The following is a 17,795-nucleotide window of genomic DNA, read 5'->3' as shown; positions in this document are numbered from 1 at the left end:
CACTGCAAATCTACCAAGACCTGGCCGTCCCTCTAAACTTTCAGCTCATACAAGGAGAAGACTGATCAGAGATGCAGCCAAGAGGCCCATGATCACTGTGGATGAACTGCAGAGATCTACAGCTGAGGTGGGAGACTCTGTCCATAGGACAACAATCAGTCGTATATTGCACAAATCTGGCCTTTATGGAAGAGTGGCAAGAAGAAAGCCATTTCTTAAAGATATCCATAAAAAGTGTCGGTTAAAGTTTGCCACAAGCCACCTGGGAGACAGACCAAACATGTGGAAGAAGGTGCTCTGGTCAGATGAAACCAAAATTGAACTTTTTGGCAACAATGCAAAACGTTATGTTTGGCGTAAAAGCAACACAGCTCATCACCCTGAACACACCATACCCACTGTCAAACATGGTGGTGGCAGCATCATGGTTTGGGCCTGCTTTTCTTCAGCAGGGACAGGGAAGATGGTTAAAATTGATGGGAAGATGGATGGAGCCAAATACAGGACCATTCTGGAAGAAAACCTGATGGAGTCTGCAAAAGGCCTGAGACTGGGACGGAGATTTGTCTTCCAACAAGACAATGATCCAAAACATAAAGCAAAATCTATAATGGAATGGTTCAAAAATAAACATATCCAGGTGTTAGAATGGCCAAGTCAAAGTCCAGACCTGAATCCAATCGAGAATCTGTGGAAAGAACTGAAAACTGCTGTTCACAAATGCTCTCCATCCAACCTCACTGAGCTCAAGCTGTTTTGCAAGGAGGAATGGGAAAAAATGTAATTCTCTCGATGTGCAAAACTGATAGAGACATACCCCAAGCGACTTACAGCTGTAATCGCAGCAAAAGGTGGCGCTACAAAGTATTAACTTAAGGGGGCTGAATAATTTTGCACGCCCAATTTTTCAGTTTTTGATTTGTTAAAAAAGTTTGAAATATCCAATAAATGTCGTTCCACTTCATGATTGTGTCCCACTTGTTGTTGATTCTTCACAAAAAAATACAGTTTTATATCTTTATGTTTGAAGCCTGAAATGTGGCAAAAGGTCGCAAAGTTCAAGGGGGCCGAATACTTTCGCAAGGCACTGTAACTACAAAATATGTCAAATGTGTGTAGAATATACATGTAACAAAATAAAAAGCTGTATTTTATATTTTTATTTTGTCCGCCGAAGAGTGATGGGCCCCAAAAATAAAATGAATAATAATATAAACTCAGCAAAAAGGAAACATCCCTTTTTCAGGACCCTGTCTTTCAAAGATAATTCGTAAAAATCCAAATAACTTCAGAAATCTTCATTGTAAAGGGTTTAAACACTGTTTCCCATGCCAATGAGAAATAAACAATTAATGAACATGCACCTGTGGAATTGTCGTTAAAACACTAACAGTTTACAGACGGTAGGCAATTAAGGTCACAGATATGAAAACTTAGGACACTAAAGACGCCTTTCTACTGACTCTGAAAAACACCAAAAGAAAGATGCCCAGGGGCCCTGCTCATTGGGGTGAATGTGCACCTGCAGGACAGGTACAGGAAGGCAACAACAACTGTCCGAATTATACAGGAATGCACAATCCCTCCATCAGTGCTCAGACTGTCCGCAATAGGCTGAGAGAGGCTGGACTGAGGGCTTGTAGGCCTGTTGTAAGGCAGGCTTAAGGAAGGCTTGTTGTCATTGCAGGCAATCTCAACTCTGTGCATTACAGAGAAGACATGCTCCTCCCTCATTTGTTACCCTTCCTGCGGGCTTATCCTGACATGACCCTCCAGCATGACAATGCCACCAGCCATACTGCTCATTCTGTGCATGATTTCCTGCAAAACAGGAATGTCATTGTTCTGCCATGGACAACGAAGAGCCCGGATCTCAATCTTATTGAGCACATCTGAGACCTGTTGGATCGGAAGCGTGAGGGCTAGGGCCATTCCCCTCAAAAATGTCTGGGAATTGCAGGTGCCTTGGTGGGGTAACATCTCACAGCAAGAACTGGCAAATCTGGTGCAGTCCATGAGGAGGAGATGCACTGCAGTACTTAATGCAGCTGGTGGCCACACCAGATACTGAATGTTATTTTTGATTTTGACACCCACTTTGTTCAGGGACACATTATTCAATTTCTGTTAGTCACATGTCTGTGGAACTTGTTCAGTTTATGTCTCAGTTGTTGAATCGTGTTATGTTCATACAAATATTTGCACATGTTAAGTTTGCTGAAAATAAATGCAGTTGACAGTGAGAGGGCGTTTCTTTTTACATTTTGAAGTAATTTAGATGGGATACATGTTTTTATTCAAGGCCTTCCACCATGGATGTCAATCTCTAGTGTTTTTGAGAATATGGTGCAATTTATAGACAAGGTCAGAGACCTACTGTAATGGCCTCTGCTGCAGCCTCAGTGTGCACTGAGACTGAGACTGGCTAGTCCCATAGGAAATTCTGTAATTCAGAAAAAATCACAAAGACCCCTTAAATAAATCATGTGAAAACATGTTTTTAGAAAACTTCACGTTATCCCATTTTACTTCACATATACATATGTGATCACATGAAAACGTTTTTTTTTTTAACACTTTACGTGTTCAGATGTGAAATTCATGTGGTTTTCCCATAAGGGACAATCTTCTAGGGAGGTTCATATCAGCCAGTTTGTAACGGTTGTCTGTGGTGGAATAAGGTGAGGACCAATGTGCAGCGTGGTAAGTGTTCATATTCTTTAATAGAACTCAGAACACTAAAATACAGAAGCAACAAGAGAACGAAATTAAACCGAAACAGTTTTGTCTGTTACAGATACGAAACAGAAAATAATCACCCATGAAATACAGGTGGGAAAAGGCTACCTGAGAATGATTGTCAATCAGAGACAACTAACGACACCTGCCTCTCATTGAGAACCATACCAGGCCAAACACAAAAACACCACATAGTAAAAGGCACATAGACAACCCACCCAACTCACGCCCTGACCATACTAAAACAAAGACATAACAAAAGAACTAAGGTCAGAATGTGACACAGTTGCTCTGGTAAACAATTTCCTTCATGGTAACATTGTGCAGCTTAGATGCTCCATTTATATATGATAACAATTTAATTGGAAATAACTGTGTGATTCTCTTGATGCACTCACTATTTGTTTGAGAAGCCTATCGAAGAAGTGGTGGGCGGTTTATCAGACACATTTCTGCTTATAGCTTCTATATAACTCAAGCAACTTGCTCAAGCTTACGTGAACAAAATAACTTTGCTCATTAGTATTTAGCATTCTGCAAATGGTCATACCTCCTGATTTAATTGTGCTTCAAATATTGTTTGGCGTGACTCAATTACAAATATATGACACTTTGATCCCTACCATCTGCTTGATGTAAATCAATCTTTCTTGTAAAGTACCACACAGCATGATATTTTTACCGTCACAGATGAGATTCATTATAAGTATTCATCAATACAATATGCAATCGGGAAGTTTGATGTGCATCTAGATGTTGTGTGCAGGTGTGAGGTATGAAATGAGTGAAACCTATTTTCCCAGGGCGTTGTCGAGATTTCCCAATGACAGAATCTGTATTTTTTTCTTCTTCTCAATCTTCTCACCTCATGTTCACAGATTCGCCTGGACCTCTGTCTAATCCCAAAGGGAAGTAGAAACTGCCCATCTCTTCCTCCCATGCCGGAGACATTTTGGAGAATAAAACAGATAGATAGTGATGGTTGAAGATGTGGCCGGCCTCAGGAATGACTAAACACGTGCAGGATTTGACAGTCGGCTTGAGGGGGATCATTGGGATTCTGTCACACAACGCTTTCATCAGAAAGTAAATGTCACACAGTGGAGCAATAAGTACTAGGCCATCCTTAATATAGTCTCCCCACAGTCAGCCAGCCTTGCTCTACTGTATGTCATGTACTGCCTAGTAAGTCTAGCTTAAAGTGACGCTCCATAACTTTTGTATAATTTCAGCCAGTAGTTTTGAAAGTAGTGATCACAAGCCAAAATGGTTCCCGGCTTTTCGTGTACTACGTCATCTAATTGTGTACTACGTGATGCATTTCAGCCCAGTAGGACTGGGCTGACTGACTACGGGGAATTTCACATAATTTATCTTTAAAAAGATACTTCTCTTAATACAAATATTTGGGAGATTCAGTTTGGTTCATAAAGCTTGAATTCTAGGCAGTATTTGATTGTTCCTCTTAGCCTATTTTGTACATAGTACTTAAACATCGTTGGGCCACCCTGAAGCTCTGGTGCTTGGCCTCTGTATTTGCCCATGCTAGAGCAATTGAGAGTTCTTGCAGGTCTGGGCTTGTGTGGATGTTTGTGTGCCCAGGGACCAGACTAAGCATCGGTCCGGAGCTGTCCCTTAATGACTATGACTAGGAGCTTAATCATTCTGATGCTAATTGCATTTGCATCTTGTCCAAGTTCCATGTAGTGAGAAAACCCTAGCGTCCTCCCCCTCCCTCCCAGCCTTCAGGACCTGAACAGAGAGGGGGAGAGAGAGAACGGCATGAGACGAAAACGAGAGCATCTTAACCGCGAGGCAGCAGAGACTAAACCCCAGGAGTTTGGGAAAATCAAAACAGAACAAACAAGACTAAAACATTTATGGGTCTTATACCCCAAACACTGCAGCATGCAGCGAAGCAGTGGTTTCCAAGCCGCTCAGCCCCGTGCACACCCAGCGTGATTGCATTCTTTTGTTCCACTCTCACGGTTGGAGAGTGCTCCACTCCGCTTCTCTGCTCATCATCTGTCACTCAGGCCACAGCAGTCCAGGGGGATATTTTGGCAGTATGGAGAAAATGGAGAAAAGTGCAACATTCCTCCCATGCAGTAGTCTGTCTGATTCACCGAGCACCTGAATATAAAAAAGAGAAGCAAAGCTCCCTGGGAAACAATCGCTCGGTGGAGCGCTGGCGGCTACAGGTCGGCACCATGCAGCTGACCTTTGACCTCTGTGAGTCGTCCACAGCAATCAGGTCGTCTGCTGACCCCTATAACTCTGCAGGCGAGGGAAGACTGCAGATTAATCTACCACTCCCACCAAAATCCTCATCCCGCCCCTACCCTATAGCAGAACAGAGTAAATAGCTGACTACTCTGTTTTGATGCCCGAATGAGGCCCAATGCCCTTCCAATCCCCCTTAACCTCTCCTCCCTCTGCCCATTCTGAAATTTACATTCCATCAGACAACTGACCCCTGCCTGTCTTCTAGGCACAGCTTTTGCCTATTAATTAGAAGGCATGCAAATACAAGTCAGAGAGAGAGCGAGAGCGAGAGAGAGAGAGCGAGAGAGAGGCTACTATTAGCACTGATATAGCAAATGTCACATTCAGTCAAACACAAAATGGACATAGATGCTGTATAACCAACTGATGGCTTGAAAAGTATGGCTTGATGTTCATCTGACAAGAAGGGTCATAGTGGCCAGGTCACCCGTAGCCGCAACAGTATAGCAAGTAGCATGAATCAGCCTTTGTGCCTAGCGGTGGCACTGCAAACTGGCTAACTCATGTGGTTGGCCTGCCTGCCTGGGTCATTTCTTCTACCCAATGGCTTGTGACTAATCTGTTTATACAGTTGAGTCGTAGCCATCAGTGGAGCAGTGGCCATGCCAGGGCAATGAGGTGATGCCAGACTTACAGTATGCAGCAGCGGACTGTTACTCAGGTTGCTAGTACTCTATGGCGCACCGCACGGATCATCAGAATCAGATTTCACTCTATGCCAAGTTGGAATTTGCTTACACACACACACACACACTAACACACGCACACACACACACGCATGTACACACTCACAAGCACACACACACACACACAGCCATTGGTCTAGGCTCCAGTGCTATGTGTTTCCCCGCAGAAGTCATTATGACTTTCTATTCAACATACACACTGGAAATCATTCAAAAACTCTCTCCCTCTCCTACGTCAAACAATGTCACAGAGACATTTCAAAGATTTCTTTCTGGCTCTGATAAATGTAAAACATTGGGGTCAAACAGGGGCAGGTGACAGAAATATATTTATGTATTTTATATTATCTCACAGACAGGATGACGTGATCCCCACCCTGTACAGTAGCACATAATGAAAGATGAAGTCATACCTACATCAAATTGATGAATCACTCAGAGCCATTTCAATGAGGTGGGAATAAAAAACAGTGTAAACCTGAGACGCCATTGTTAACAGATGTAAAGCCTGTCGCACTAATTCATTGTGAAAACCCATTTAAACCATGATGGATTAAGCCCTAATTGAAGCTGATGTATGCATGGCTTCAGAAAGCATGTGGTCACCACTTGCCCTTCCATTCACAGTTTATGATCTCCAGAGAGGAGAAATGGAAGTGAAAAGATGTGACTCCCAGGAAGGTTTGTCTACGTTGTTGACACAGCCAAAGCTTCTTCTCTCATCTAATTACGAGACGATGAAGGCAAAGTCAATGTTGCAGAGTGCATTTTAGCATCTGTTGTGGCTTTACCCGACGCACTTATGGCTCCTGGTGATTTTAATTGGGTTGAAGACCCAGCGTTTTGTTGTCTGACATGACGTGCTCAGCATGCATACAGATATCATGTTAATTAAACCTTATTTTGCCTAAAATTCTAAAACATTTTTCTGGAACAGAATGTGGGCTGTTCAGTGTTTCTTCCTCTAATCAATTCCAACAGGAAATTAGACAGAACGGCGAAGAGTAAGAGTAAGTATTAGTCATCATGTAAGATCAAACTCTTCAGCTGCACTATACTGACCTTATATAGCCTGATGGAACGAATGGAATAGTTTCAAAGGTGCAAACTCCACCCCCCACCCATTTGGCATTCCAGGCAGGCTCAATAAAATGTTCAAAGTGAGAGAAAACAGGAGACAAAGGCCTGTGAGACATGGGTTTAACTCTGGACACATGAAAGGTGGGATGTATACAAAGGGTACAGGACAAACAGAAGACGAACAGCAGAGGGGTTAATCATTTTGGAGATGGGAAAAGGGCCGATAAACCGGGGGGAGAATTTGCGGGATTCCACCAGGAGGGGCAGATCCCGGGGGATTGCCATACCTTCTGCCCGAGACGATCCCAGGGAGCCGGGGTCCAATGGCAATCCACTTGTCATTGATACCTGGAGGTGGTCTTGAGGAGGACCGACCGGGCTCTCCTCCAGGTACGACGACAGCGATGGACAAACATCTGGGTAGAAGGTATGCCGACCTCTTCTTCCTGCTCAGGGAAGAGCGGGGGCTGATACCCCAGGGAATACTCAAATGGTGATAGGCACGTGGCAGAGCAGAGAAGGGTATTGCGGGGGTATTCCACCAACACAAACTGCTGGCTCCAGGTGTTGGGGTTGGCGGAGACCAGGCAGGGCAGAGTAGTCTCAAGGTCCTGGTTGGCTCGCTCCGACTGGGGATGGAACCCAGAGGACAGGCTGGCCGACAACCCAACCCACCTTCCAGAACTGGGACGAGAACTGAGGACCCCGGTCGGAAACCAGGTCCACGGACAGTCCATGGATCCGGAAGACGTGCTGCACCATGAGCTGGGTTGTCTCCTTGGGTAGTTTAGGGAGAGGAATGAAGTGGGCGGCTTTGGAAAACCGGTCGACCACAGTCAGGATGGCAGTATTGCCCTCAGATGGGGAGAGACCTGTAACGAAGTCCAAGGACATATGGGACAAGGGACAGTGAGGGACAGGCAGTGGTTGCAGAAGACCAGCCGAAGCTTGTCGAGGACTCTTGTTCTGAGCACAGACCGTGCAGTTGGCAACAAACGCGGTGACATCCGGAACCATAGTAGGCCACCAAAATCGTTGTTGCATGAAGGCTAGGGTCAGACGGGAGCCCCAGTGGCAGGCAAGCCTTGAGGAAGGTGCCCACTCCAGGACCGTGGAGCGGACAGCGTCAGGCAAAAACATCCGGTTATCTGGGCTGGGACCGCTGCGCCTCCCGGACCCGTTTCCCTATACCCCAGCTGAGTGCTGTCACCAGGCACGAGGTGGGAAGGATGGTCTCGGGCTCCGGGGTGGTAACCATGGGTCTATAGCGGCGAGACAGGGCATCTGGCTTGATGTTCTTAGACCCCGGCCGGTAAGAGAGAGAAAAGTTGAACCGGTTAAGCAGCAGGGCCCATCCCGCTTGCCTGGATTTGAGGAGCTTGGTGGTGCGGAGATACTCCAGGTTTTTGTGGTCGGTCCACACAAAGAACAGATGTCCCGCCCCTTCCAACCAGTGCCTCCATTCTTCCAAAGCCATCTTCACCACAAGAAGCTCTCGATTCCCCACATCATAGTTCCTCTCTGTGGCATTGAGGCGGTGGGAGAAGAAGGTGCAGGGATGCAGCTTAAGGGCCAGGTCAGAACGTTGGGACAGGACAGCCCCTACTCCAACATCCGAAGCATAGGCCTCCACCATGATCTGACGGGAAGGGTCAGGATGAATCAAGATAGGAGCAGTGGTGAAGCGGTGTTTGAGGTCCCGGTCAGTGGCAGAGGACCACGTGAATGGAACCTTGGTAGAGGTGAGTGTAGACAGGGGGGAAGTTGGCAAAAGTTGACAAACTCCAGGAAACACTGCAGCTGCACCCTGGATGTAGGCTGAGGCCAATCCACCACCACTCTCCTCTTCCCGGGATTCATCTGGACACTCCCAGCAAAGATGATGTAACCCAGAAAGGGGATGGTGGAGCGATGGAACTCGCACTTCTCCACCACAGCTGATTCTCCAGAAAGTGTCGAAGAACCTGCCGGACATGGAGCACGTGTTCTTGGGGGAAACGGGAGAAGACGAGGATGTCATCAATGTAGATGAAGACGAACCAGTTCAACATGTCGCGGAGATCATATTTTACCAGAGCCTGGCACACAGAAGGGGCGTTGCTGAGGACAAAAAGCATGACCAGTTACTTGTAGTGGCCGCTTGTCGTGTTGTAGGCGGTCTTCCACTCGTCCACCCTCTCGTATCCGCACCAGGTAGTAGGTGTTCCATAGATACAGCATTGAAAACACAGTGACCCCTGGGAGCGGCTCGAAGGCCGAGGAAATTAGTGGTAGGGGTAACGGTTCTTAACAGTAATGTCATTGACTCCCCGGTAGTTTATGCACGGGCAGGATTTATCCATCCCACTTCCTCTCCCACTGGAGCAGGGTACTTCTTTGTGGAGAAAAAGGACAAGACCCTGCGCCGGCAGGAGAGGAAGAGGGACGGATAAATCCTATAGCTAGGAAGTCCCTTAATGAGAGTACAGACGTCCCTGGGTCGGCGTGGTGCTAGGGGGAAGTTCAATCCCGCAGTCATAGGGTCGGTACGTCGGAAGCGAAGTGGCCCGAGCCTTGCTGAACCCCTCCCGGAGGAGTACTCCGCAGGGATGACGGAGAGGTCTGGGGCATCTTCCGAGCCCTCAGAAAGACGTCTCGAGGCAGGTTGCGCTGACTTCAGACAATTGGCGTGGCAGAATGGACTCCAGCCCATGATGGCACCCATAGACCCAGTTGAGCCAGGAGAATCCCAAAACCACAAGAATCTGAGGAGACTTGACGAGCAGAAATGGAATAGTCTCGCTGTGATTTCCTGACACCCGTAGGTTGATTGGAGTGGTATTATAAGTGACCCGGCCTATAGAGCGCCCGTCCAGTGCTCTAACATTCATGGGAATGGAGAGGGGCTGAGTGGGGATGTTCAGCCCGGAAGCCAGGGTAGCGTCCAAAAAGCTCTCATTGGCCCCTGAGTCAATGAGGACCCAGAGAGATTTAGACTGGTTTCCCCACAGCAGAATGGCAGGAAAAGGGGTGCAAACAAGGGAAGCAGAACAGTTTTCCATATGGCCCACCAGAGTACTCACTCCTACCGGTGAGCCTGGTCTTTTTAAAGGACAAGAGGGCACAAAATGACCAAGAGTCCTGCAATATAGACAACTCTTTGTGTTGATCCTGTATTGCCGTTCCGCTGGTGACAGCTCAGCTCTGCTTAGTGGTATAGGCTCTGGAAGCAGTGACTCTGCCGTCTTTGGCGACTCTCGGGGGAGGTCAGGAAGCCTCTGGTTCTCTCGGCAACAGGACCGTCGGGGACTTCCGGGATGACTTGGAGGCAAGGTGGAATCCCTGGACGTGCGAATGAAATGAATTTCCTCTCTCTCTGAATTTCCTCTCGGCCGATTTGAGGGAATCGAGATCCGTAGGTAACTCCCAAGCAGCAAGCTCGTCCTTGACCTCCTCTTTGACGCTGGGCAGGAAGATATCGAACTGCGCTTCCTGGTTCCAAGCACTCTCTGCTGCCAACGTGTGGAAATCCAATGCATAGTCTGCCACGCTGCGGGAGTCCTGCCGAAGCTGGATTAGCTTGCGGGCAGCTTCTCTCCAGGAGAATGTGGCATCAAAAACCTTCTTCACTTCTCCCATGAACCCCTCCAGACTAACGCATATGTTGTTCCCATACAGCAGTAGCCCAGCTGAGAGCCCGCCCGGACATCAGCGAGACAAGGTAGGCTATCTTGGAGCGATCCGAGGGGAAGGAGGAGGGCTGAAGCTCGAAGACGAGGGCACACTGAGCTAGAAACACCCGACAGGTGCTCGGCTCTCCATTGAAGCGTTTCGGGTGAGGTAAGTGGGGCTCCTGAAAAGGTGGAGTGACCAGTTAGACAGCACTGCTAACCGCTGCATTACTGAGGGGCTGTGGGGTTACCACCGTGGTAGGCTGCCTCCCAGACAACCCGCGAAATGTCCAACGCCCGGTCATGGCGTTCAGCCAACATTTAGACCCCTCCATAAGGCCACGAATCAATTCCTCGTGCCTACCGATGGTGGTTTCTTGGGACGAGATTGCATTGCGCAGCTGGCCTGGGTCAGTCATGGCCAGTTCGTACTATCACGTTTCAGGTAAGACCCAGCTGCAGACAACTTCGAATTAACAACAGTTTATTATTCCAACAGGGGCAGGCAAAAGACCAGTCAAGACAAGCTGGGGTCAGTAATCCAGATAGGTGGGGCAAAGGTACAGGACAGCAGGCAGGCTCAGGGTCAGGGCAGGCAGAAAAGGTCAAAACCGGGAAAACTAGGAAACAGGAACGATCGAGAGACAGGAACAGAGGGAAAAACACTGGTAGTCTTGACGAAACAAACAAGCTGGCAGCTGACAAACAGAGGACACAGGTTTAAATACACGGGGGATAGTGGGGAAGGTGGGCGACACCTGGAGGGGAGTGGAGACAATCACAAAGACAGGTGAAACAGATCAGGGTGCGACAGAAAACAAATACTATTTGACCCTGGATCTGATAAATACAATAGTGATGCTATACATTTTAGAAACCCTCGCCATGAACAACAGATTTATTCCTATATACTGTTTATTTAACCCTCTATACTGTGTATTTAACCCTCTATGGTGTGTATTTAACCCTCTATACTGTGTATTTAACCCTCTATTTAGTTGTATTTGACCCTCTATTCTGTGTATTTAACCATCTATACTGTGTATTTAACCATGTATTCTGTATTTAACCCTCTATACTGTGTATTTAACCCTCTATGCTGTGTATTTAACCCCCTATGGTGTGTATTTAACCCTATATTATGTGTATTTAACCCTCTAATGTGTGTATGTAACCCTCTGTGGTGCGTATTTAACTCTCTATGGCGTGTATTTAACCCTCTATTCAGTGTATTTAACCCTCTATTCTGTGTATTTAACCCTCTCTGGTGTGTATTTAAGATTTAGATGTTTGTTGTATATTCCTTAATTGATGATGAGATACGTCAAGAAAACCATTAGAGGCGGATCAGCTGGACAGCCCACAGACTGAGGCAGCCGGCCTCCCCCTTAATTCCTGGACGAAGCCAAGCTCTCACATATCAGAAGTAACACAACACAAACCAGGAACAATTTCATGCCTGAGGGATTTAGAATACATTAGGACAAGAGAATGAACATCTCCAGTACAAAGATATCCGGCCAAATACAATGAGAGACGAAAATACTCAGAAATGAATATTAATATACCATAATCCTTTTTCTCTCCCAAGGGAATGGTCACCATGTACTGCAAGCTGGGAGGATTGGAAAAAGCATTTTCTTAATACACAAATCCTTTCAGTTCAAATAGTCAGCTACGATTTGTCATCGTTATCCATGCACAATTTTGTTTATGATCCTCATCTAATTACAGGACTGATGCACCTTGAAAGTAAGTTCAAACACCATGATAAGCGACAAAAATGTGATGAAAATGTATGTCTGAGTATATTGCATAAGAAAACAAACCAAGCTTGTGTTCTCTCTTTACTATACATATGCACTGAGTATACAAAATATTAAGAAGATTAACAACACCTGCTCTTTCCATGACATAGACTGACCAGCTGAATCCAGGTAAAAACTATGATCCCTTACTATTGTCACCTGTTAAATCCACTTCAATCAGGATTGATGAAGGGGAGGAGACAGGTTAAATGAGGATTTTTAAGTTTTGAGACAATTGAGACATGAATTGTGTATGTGTGCCGTTCAGTAGGTAAATGGGCAAGACACAATATTGAAGTGCCCTTGAACGAGGTATGGTAGTAGGTGCCAAGGGCACTGGTTTGTGTAAAGAACTGCAACGCTGCTGGGTTTTTCATGCTCAACAGTTTCCCGTGTGTATCAAGAATGGTCCACCATTCAAAGCACATCCAGCCAACTTGACACAACTGTGGGAAGCATTGGAGTCGGTTCTGAGGTCAAAAGAGGGTACAACTCAATATTCGGTGTTTCTAATGATTATTATACTTATTATTCTTATTATAAACTGCTATGGATATCAAATCCATTACTTTCCCTTGTTACCTGTCAAATTGTAATTAGTCATGTAATTTTGGATTACCCAAACTCTGCAATGTAATCTGATTACTTTCAGTTAAAGGAGCCATCAAATATATTTGGCTTGTCCTCAGACTTGCTCAGACTTAACTTGTGGCTTTTTCAATGCTGAATTGAATGACATTGAGAAAACAGACATCCTTTCTGAATTGAATGCAATTCAACGGCTCAGACACAAGAGGTATGTGGCAGGGTCTACAGTCAATCACGGATTACAAAAAGAAAACCAGCCCCGTCGCGGAACAGGATGTCTTGCTCCCAGACAGACTAAATAACTTTTTTGCTCGCTTTGAGGACATTACAGTGCCATTGACACGGCCCTCTACCAAAACCTGCGGACTCTCCTTCACTGCAGCTGACGTGAGTAAAACGTTTAAATGTGTTAACCCTCGCAAGGCTGCAGGCCCAGACGGCATCCCCAGCCGCGTCCTCAGAGTATGCGCAGACCAGCTGGCTGGTGTGTTTACGGACATATTCAATCAAGCCTTATCCCAGTCTGCTGTTCCCAGATGCATCTAGAGGGCCACCATTGTTCCTGTTCCCAAGAAAGCTAAGGTAACTGAGCTAAACGACTACCGCCCCATAGCACTCACTTCCGTCATCATAAAGTGCTTTGAGTGACTAGTCAAGGACCATATCACCTCCACCCTACCTGACATCCTAGACCCACTCCAATTTGCTTACCGACCAAATAGGTCCACAGACGACGCAATCGCAACCACACTGCACACTGCCCTAACCCATCTGGACAAGTGGAATACCTATGTGAGAATGCTGTTCATCGACTACAGCTCAGCATTTAACACCATAGTACCCTCCAAACTCGTCATCAAGCTCGAGACCCTGGGTCTCGACCCCGCCCTGTGCAACTGGGTACTGGACTTCCTGACGGGCCGCCCCCAGGTGGTGAGGGTAGGTAACAACATCTCCACCCCGCTGATCCTCAACACTGGGGCCCCACAAGGGTGCGTTCTGAGCCTTCCCCTGTACTCCCTGTTCACCCACAACTGCGTGGCCATGCACGGCTCGAACTCAATCATCAAGTTTGCGGACGACACTACAGTGATAGGCTTGATTACCAACAACGACGAGACGGCCTACAGGGAGGAGGTGAGGGCCCTCGGAGTGTGGTGTCAGGAAAATGACCTCACACTCAACGGCAACAAAACAAAGCAGATGATTGTGGACTTCAGGAAACAGCAGAGGGAGCACCCCCCTATCCACATCGACGGGACAGTAGTGTAGAGGGTAGTAAGTTTTAAGTTCCTCGGCGTACACATCACGGACAAACTGAATTGGTCCACCCACACAGACAGTGTTGTGAAGAAGGCACAGCTTAACATCTGCTAAGCATGTGTATGTGACAAATAAAATTAGATTTGATTAAAAGTAATCCAAGAAGTCATCTAGATTTTAAAAAGTATTTGTAATCTGATTACAATGGTTTTGCTGGTAACGTAATTGATTACATATAATCAGTTACTTCCCAACCCTGCTTGTGATAATAGACCAAAGTATGTGTTCAGAATACATGACATTGACACAGTATCAAACTTAGCAACTTTATATCCCACTCTATAGGTACATATTTTGTCATTTCATGCCATATATGCTCAATAAATGTTAAATATATATATATATTTTTTTAAATAGGCCCACATATACTATCAATCCACTGTGTGGCTTCTCCCTGTCAGATAGAAAGGCCTTGACACTCCCTGTATCCTGTGATATTTCAACACAGATACTTAAAAAAAAAAAAAATCACATTTTCGTTTGAGTCATTTAGCAGACGCTCTTATAGACTGGGACTTAAAATTTGTGCATTCATCTTAAGATAGCTAGGTGAGACAACAACACAACAGTATCATGTATTTTCAACTAAATACTTATCAGCAGTCAGTGCTAGTGTGGAAAGAGAAGTGGCGTGAGAGTTATTTAAGATACTCTTCAAAGAGGTAGGGTTTCAGACATTTTTAGAAAGATGGGCAGTCGGAAGCTTGTTCCACTATTGGGGTGCCAGGACAGAGAAGAGCTTTGACTGGGCTAAGCGGGAGCTGCCTTCCCGTAGAGGTGGAGTAATCGGGTTGGGACGTAGGGTTTGAGCATAGCCTGAAAGTAAGGAGGGGCTGTTCCCCATGCTGTTCCTTAGGCAAGCACCAGAGTCTTGAATAGGGCTGTGGCGGTCATGACATTTTATCAGCCGGTTATTGTCATGCAAAAGACTGACGGTCTCATGGTAACTGACCATTCATTACCATAAACACGTTTAGCATCTCCAGGCCTCCCTACATACAAGCTCAATTCAAGCCACTGATTCGTGCATTTGTAACATTACATTTTAAAAAGTCTAATAAATCAATTTTTAATATACACCATCACAATAAATCCATTATTTATTTTAGGTAGGTCTAAAGAAACATTATCATATGAAGAAAATGTATTTCAAATGAACAGAATATACGTTGGCCTACTGTATGTTATCTGGCAATACGGAATGCCATAGGCTGTAGGCTTGTTCATTTAGCAGACAAGACATGATTACAGTGCATTCCGAAAGTGTTCAGTCCCCTTGACTTTTTCCACATATTGTTACGTTACGGTCTTATTCTAAAATGTATTAGATTACATTTTTTCGTCATCAGACCCTTTGCTATGAGACTTGAAATTTAGCTCAGGTGCATTCTGTTTCCATCGATCATCCTTGAGATGTTTCTACAACTTGATTGGAGTCCACCTGTGGTAAATTCAGTTATTTGGGACATGATTTGGAAAGGCACACACCTGTCTATATTAAAAAAAAAAAAAGCTATGATGTCTAAAGAATTGTCCGTAGAGCTCTGAGACAGGATTGTGTCGAGGCACAGATCAGGAGTAGGTGTCAAAAAAATGCTGCATCATTGAAGGTCCCCAAGAACACAGTGGCCTCCATCATTCTTAAATGGAAGAAGCTTGGAACCACTGTTGTGAAATTATTGTAATCAAAAGGAGAGACTTTTAGATTTATTCAAAACAATCAAACTTTATTATTTGATTTCTGCAGTAATGGAGCTTGTCAACAAACCCCCCCCCCCCCCCCCCCCCCCCCCCCCCTATGTGATTCGTTGAGAGCACAACAACAAAATATACCATGGCCTTTTATAGCAAAGACACACCCCCTTCAGTCTACATGACAAACAACAGATGTATGGAATGGGTCACAAGGTTACTAATAATTCACAGCAAACAGTATCTGCTGTAAATACTGTCCTCATTGTGTATAGACCAGGGTCTGGCCCCGAGCCATCTCTCCCTGGTATCTTCCAGTCAGGCACACAGACACTAATCATGCTATGGAATCCGGTCTTTATCACCAATCCATTGTAAATAAATTGTCAGTACTAAATCTCCCAGAGGCCCACTTTCAGTAGAACACACACAGATGAGTGTTCTACCAACCCCTTATTATGTTGCATAAAACAACTATTTGATGCAATTACAGTATTATAACATAATCTTGCAATTTTGCTCTCACACCACCAAGACTCTTCCTAGACCTAACCGCCTGGCCAAACTGAGCAATTGGGGGAGAAGGGTCTTAGTCAGGGAGGTGAACAAGTACCCAATGGTCACACTGACAGAGCTCCAGAGCTCCTCTGTGGAGATGGGAGAACCTTCCAGAAGCACAACCATCTCTGCAGCACTCCACCAATTAGCCCTTTATGGTAGTGGCCAGACAGAAGACACTCCTCAGGAAAAAGCACATGACAACCCACTTGGAGTTTGCCAAAATGTACCCAAGGGACTTTCAGACCATGAGAAACAAGATTCTCTGGTCTGAAGAAAACCAAGATTGAACTCTTTGGCCTGAATGCCATGCGTCATGTCTGGAGGAAACCTGGCACCAGCCCTACGGTGAAGCATGGTGGTGACTGTATCATGCTGCAGGGATGTTTTTCAGCGGCAGGGATTGGGAGACTACTCAGGATCGAGGGAAAGATGTAAGGAGCAAAGTACAGAGAGATCCTTGATGAAAACCTGCTCCAGAGCGCTCAGGACCTCGGGGGGGAAGGTTCACCTTCCAACAGGACAATGACCCTAAGCACACAGCCAAGACAACGCAGACGTGGCTTCGGGATAAGTCTCTGAATGTCCTTGAGTTGCCCAGCCAGAGCCCGGACTTGAACCCAATCTAACATGTCTGGAGAGACCTGAAAATAGCTGTGCAGCGACACTCCCCATATAACCTGACAGAGCTTGAGAGGATCTGCAGAGAAGAATGGGAGAAACTCCCCAAATACAGAGGTGTGCCAAGCTTGTAGCGTCATACCCAAGAAGATTTGAGGTTGTAATCACTGCCAAAGCTGCTTCAATAAAGTGCTGAGCAAAGGGTCTGAATACCTATGTAAATGGGATATTTCTGGGGGTTTTCATTTACATTTGCTAAATGTTGCTTTTTCATTATGGGATATTGTGTCTAGATTAATGAGGGGGAAAAAATGATTTAATCCATTTTAGAATAAGACTGTAACGTAACTTGATGTGGAAAAAGTGAAGGGGGTTGAATACTTTCCAAATCCACTGTATAAGTCCCGTGTCATTATTTTAAATGTTATGATTTTATATTAAGAAGAATATAATTGAACTTGAGCTGAATAAAAGAAAAAATTATGTGAGAGTAAAAGTGATCATTTGAAACAGGTCCTATACACTAGATTGAGATATTTGGCAACTTTAGTTGTTAATGACACAAACCTTAAAATGTCTTAGAAATCAAAACATAAATGGGCTGCATGATGTGACTTGAGACTATTGATGATTTCAGAAAGTCACAAAAAAAGCTTGCGCTCTGTTGCCTCAGGCTGCACACAATGTTCTCTCATCAAGTGATCATGTTTTCACCCATTAGGCTATTCTCAATTTAATCTTTAATATTATGTTAAATTAATTTA

This window comes from Oncorhynchus clarkii, chromosome 15 (genome assembly GCF_045791955.1).
Source record: "Oncorhynchus clarkii lewisi isolate Uvic-CL-2024 chromosome 15, UVic_Ocla_1.0, whole genome shotgun sequence".
Taxonomy (NCBI): Eukaryota; Metazoa; Chordata; class Actinopteri; order Salmoniformes; family Salmonidae; genus Oncorhynchus; species Oncorhynchus clarkii.
Note: the sequence above shows the minus strand (reverse complement) of the source record.